Here is a 6,000-nt window from a genome sequence, read left to right as displayed (position 1 = left end):
AAGCAGCTCCAGGGGCAGATTGAAGGTTAAAGCCTAATACTTTTCCTCTGTATTCCTTAAAGAGAGTGCAGGTCTTACTGGTATGGCCATGAGCTCATTACAGTTCGAGGATGTAATGGATTTGTCACTGAGGTTGTATGCCCATTAAAACTCACAAGCTCTGATTGGTAAATTTCATTGCTACATCAATTTGGACACGTTTTGTCTAGCATTGTTGGGTTTCCTATCACAATTGTCCTTAGTTGAGGTTTTCTGAGAGTCAAGTTTATTCTGGGGGTAATCCAATGGCACTCCAGTTATATTGGGAGTAAATTTCTCTGTCATATTACTTCCACTGTGTGCTTCTTTGAGTAGATTGGTCTTTGGTATTGCCAGTTTCTTAAGAGAATGCTTGTGATTATAGGTCAAGTCATATACCTTTTTCTGCTCAAACACAGCATCACGAATATTTGAAACAGTGCTGGCACAGTTGTCACACTTTGGGTTATATTCGGCTTTACTAAACCTTTGCTTTACAGATGAGGGGAAACAACTGAAAAATAATAATAGATATACCTGTATTCTATCCTGATTTTATGCTTTTGGTTCGAATTGACTTGTGCCTTTGGGACTCAGATTCTTCATTCCACAATGACTGTTCTAACGGTTACCAGTTTGCAAATGCCACCTATAACCGGGTATGAAACTTAGGTTTATTTTTTATACAAGGATTGTGTTGCATATATATGAACCTCATGCTACTGGGTTATTTAAGTCTAGGACCCTTTATTCATATATTATAGCAGTATATTATTACTTCTCTGCCACATGTGAGATACACCGAACTTGTTATTGTATTTACAGATCATTTATGGAGGATGCAGTTGAACGCTTTACTTTTAGTTAAACTCAATTTTTATCTGAAGTTCTGTTTAATATGTTTTCCTTTTTGGACGTACTAGTTTTCTTTTTCCAGTTTCCTGCAGCACTTTTGATTATTGAGGTACTGGCATTTTCATGTCAAATTCACTTATATTATGCTTCTAGTTGGAGATGTCCAGTCCTCCTTTTGGAAAATCATATTTCATGGTAGCATTATAGTTCTAAAAAACTTGATTCCCAAGTGCCAGTGCTCTTTACAATGACATATTATTTATCTTTTAGAATGGAACTAACAGTTGACAGATGAGTGGTATAACGAAATAAGTTTCATCACCTGTTCTAGTTTGCACTTTGACCTTTAATGATTGTAAGAGATTTGCATAGTGTATATTATTGGTCAGTCAAAAAGTACCATCATTGTTTCCTTCCAAATGGAAGAGTATTTTTTATTTGACCTCGTACCATATATGCAAGAATGAAATTTCTTTCCATAAGTGATTTCTCCCCAAGGAACGTTCATAGTAAAATCCCTTTGCCTGCTATGTTGATCTATTTCTAGTATGTTTTATGCATACATGAAAATCAGGGAAAATATACCATACACCCTCATATTTACCAATATCTTAAAGTTACAAGGTTACATTTTATTTTTCCTATCTTTTGTGGGTAATCCTCCGCGGATCACAAGAAATGTTTCTTTTACTGCGCTTTCCTTTAGAGACATTTCTTTCTTCTTTCTGTGCATCCAAATGACTTCTCAACATTATTCTGCTATTTCAAAATACATATTTGTACCATACTCCGGGTAAACCCTGTAGTTGAGAAGGGGTCATTCCGCATAACCATTTTGTACTTTTATCATCCATGACAAAGTGGATGTATTGCGATGATGTTAATTGGGGTCAATACCGCAGACAGCTTGAATTAGCATATGTTTCAACTTTCCAGTTTCGGAGCACTTCATATAATTAATTAAGAAATTATTCTCGATTCTAATGATTTGTACTATCTTATGTTGGTAAAGTATATCTTAACTGGGAGTCTTGTTTGAGATGATCCCAACAAGTAGAAGTTGGGTAATGGATCCAACTAGCTGCGTATAATGATTTATGAAGAGATTCTGTCTATTTAACCCTTAGATTTAAATCTCATGTTAGGTAGTTATAACCAGATTGGTTCTGATATGATGTTAGGCTACCTTGTTTTCCTCAGGGAGAAAAAATAATTTTATTATGAAAACAAAACTACATTTACTATATGTGTTTCTGCATTTCAGAGATATCCTTAAGCATAGGAAGTGATAAAAGGATGGCTGAGAAGGTATCTTGCTTCATAAACAGTTTTCAAAAATGTCAATATGACAGCCCTATCATAGTCATTCTAACATATATCACAGGTTTGAAACCAGTTTTGTCTCATAAAAAATTAGCTCCTAGATATGTTCATAAATAGTCCCATAAAAAAATATACATATAGATATTCACATTTAAACAGTCCCATGATTATATGAAAGGTGTATGAAGATATTCCATGAGATGCCCTTCCACTTTCTTCTGAATGATCCAAGCTCGTGCTTCCAAGTGTAATCCAGCTTTTGAGAGTCCATCAGTTTCCATGTTCCTCTCTCTGTACACATGTTGAAAGATAATGTGTTAAATAGTCTGTTCAAGAAAGTTGAATCTCCTCAAATATAGGCTGAAATTTATAATTATCCAATGAATTTGTTCCATTCATCCAATTCACCACAATTTGTGAATCATCAAAGATCTATAATTTTTGGGCGTCTTTTTTCAGGTGCCAGAATCGGCAGCAGTCTTGGGGCAATTTGCTCAGTCAGGTTGTTGGTGTGTTTGCCAAAGCTGTCCTTTGAACATATTACATGTTGATGATTTATCTGAATCATACCTCCAGCATCACATAATGATGGATCTTCTTGACAAGCCTTATGGAAGTAGGCTTATGCACTACTCCTATCTGCTTCTCAATGCCCTGTTTGGGCTGCTTGATCCTTGAATTCTGTGTAGATCCATATAGTATAGCCATACTCTCATACTGAATAGGAGGAAACTTTTTTTCTTGAAATATTTTGGAGTTGCGACCTAGCAGCAATTGGAGGCAATACTTTGTATATTTTAACAGCTGAATTGCTGCACCACTTATGTAAAACTCTCTTCAATTATGATGCCTCCCCAAACCTCCCCTAATCCTGTCAATGTCTCCAATTCCCTCCAGACCTTCTTTGTATATGGACAATTCATTAGTAAATGATCAATAGATTCATTGCATTCTTTACAAAGTATACAACAGCCAGGACTTTGCATGCCTCTGTTTTGTAGCTTTTCCCAAGAGAGGGATTTATTATTCAATTCTGACCACATAAAGATCTGAGCCTTAAGGGGCTTTTAAACTTACATAACCCCTTCCACCATCAGACCCTATCCCTCTTTGTTTAGCTGCATATGTAGTGTGAGAACCTAGTTTAGGAGTGTATACCCCATTTGCAGGGCTTTTCTCCCCCAAATGAGTTCATCTTAATGTTCCCTGATGCTAGCATGACTAGGTCTAAGGGTGTGTATATATCTTCCCCATTCTTCAGCATCCCTCGCATCCAATCCTAAAAGCTGAACTTGTTTCCATTCTTGCCTCCAAATAATGGTTAAATATGAATGTGCCACCTGATGTAGAAAGAAAAAACCAGTCCTATGTAGAACCTCAATTAAGCCCTCAGATAGTTTGAAACCTTCTCCACATCCAACCCAAGCACCAATACCAATCCTTAGTTTCTACCCATTTCCTATCCTCCAGATAAGTCATTGACAGATTATTGGGAATGCTACATTCATTGTGAAAGCTATCGGTTATACCAAACATTCAATTTCTTCTTAACCTTGGCAATAAGCGATTGCCAATCCTTTTTACCATAATCTTTAGGCTTGAGATAAAAGCCCAAGGATTTCAGCCTCTCCTGAAATCCAACCTGTTGGTATGGGAATAACTGGGAAAGAAAGCTAACTTCATCGTCATTTAGTCTAGAGAAGGATATCGTCGACTAAATGATCAAAAGAAATCAATGTCACACAACTCATAAATAGCCTCAGAGTTATTTTATTTCACAAATGCAATCGACAATAATGTTAACTTTCAGAAATATTCTTAAATTTATGGTGCATTTTTTCATTTTGTCTTTCCACTGCTTCCTTTTGTTAACTTGCAGAAATATTCTTAAAGTTATGCTCCATTTTTTCATTATGTCTTTCCATTGTTTCCATTTCCAATTTCTTTGTTATTTATACATATGACTTGTTGCTAGAAATTTGATATTTGTTTGGCAACATAATGCAAGAGCCTATTTTTTTAATATATATATTTTGTTCGAAACAATCATCTTCACTTTTTGCTAACTTGATCAATATTTTTTGCAAAGTTGTAGAAGACAATTGCAAAAGGCAACTCTGGTAAGCAATTGCAAATGATGGAAGAAATAATAGATGTTGACAGTTACAAATTCAGATTGCAATGCATTTCTCCTGACAACATTGATAATGTATTAAAAAGAAATGGTCTTTTTAGACTAAATGCATTTTCATATACTATAGGAGATTGTCTGTTTGATTCATTCGAAATGCTTCTACATTTTCGTTATACTTCAAATGAACTGCGAAATGGGTTAATAGAACACTTTCTTTTTTGCTTAAACAACAATGATGTTGAAGTAATAGAGTCATATGAGTATGAACTAGCACCTGACTTCCTATACGAGTTACATGGTGTTAATGATATTGGTACATATCTTCATAAAATGCATTGTTCTGCATCTACAAATATAAAGGAGTCTGACCGAGGTTTATGGGGTGATACCTTTTGCATACGTTGGTTAGCTAAATGGCTAGATATATCAATTGCAGTTTGGTCATTGACAAGAAAAACAAGATATTTGCTTTTTAATCAACATGAAAATGAAATTCCATATTGCATTCTCTTTCATGATGCAAATCCTGTTAGTGGTCATTATGAACCATTAGTTTACCAAAAATTTCCAATATGCATTTGCAACCAATCTAATATCTACCTGTCACCTATTTGCAAAGATATTGAAAGCCACTGGATGCATATTGCAGATAATATGCTTTTAAATGAATTAACAATCGCAAAGCAAATGACATCTAATTGTGGTGACAGTCTCTTTAATGCAATTTGCTATTTAGTAGCAACAGAATTCGATGCAGAGTGTTTGCAACTTTACATTGTGCAATCTTTTTGCAATGCACTTATGTATACGAATCGATATGCATTGCATTGTTTAGAACAATACCTAGTAGTTGATGTGATACACTATACAATGAATAACAATTGGCAACAATATCTCATAAATATGGCAATGCCATATGAGAAAGGACAGGTAGAAGGCGGACCATTCTGTTTGCAATGGATATCTGTGATATTCAAAGTCAATATCCAGGTATGGTCCTCTGTTGCTAATAACTTTGTCAATTACAGTTCTGCTTATTCGACATGCAATCATATTGTTAACATCATGTCATTCAGGACAGATACATCACATATTCACTACCACGCAATGATACAAAAATATGTTCACAATTCTCAACAAGTGAACATGGAAGCAAATGAGGATTGTAATCAATTGCATCATAAGCATATACTAGAAAAACAACAATGTATATCTCAAGTACATTTTAGCAATAATATTGCATTTGAGATAGCATCTCATTTAGAACAAATGCAGCCAACTAAGCATCGTAGGCTGAATTATCACAAACTAAAGCAATTCATACGTACAAAATGCAAATGCAATGACATATGCAAAAAACCATTTTCTAATAAGAAGTCAAGAATTACAAGCAAGAAAAATGCAGTACAGATTTATATGGAAAAAGTCGAAGACACGCCTAGGAATACATGTGCAGTTTGTACCAGATTGCATTTTGCAAAAAATATTAGATTCTTCACTATAGATTTGCAAGAAAAGCATATGAATTTGACATTGAACAATAGGACCTTCAGCAATGAAAACATATGTGTTCCTTGCAAAAAAGCACTCAAGAATAGAAAGCTACCACAATTTGCAACACCTGAACAAATAAGACGTAACATTCCATTGCCAACTGTAAATACACTTTC

Source organism: Pinus tabuliformis, chromosome J, assembly GCF_031772625.1.
Source record: "Pinus tabuliformis cultivar Carrire ecotype Pingquan chromosome J, CPIR1, whole genome shotgun sequence".
Lineage (NCBI taxonomy): Eukaryota > Viridiplantae > Streptophyta > Pinopsida > Pinales > Pinaceae > Pinus > Pinus tabuliformis.
This window is presented reverse-complemented; position numbering follows the sequence as displayed.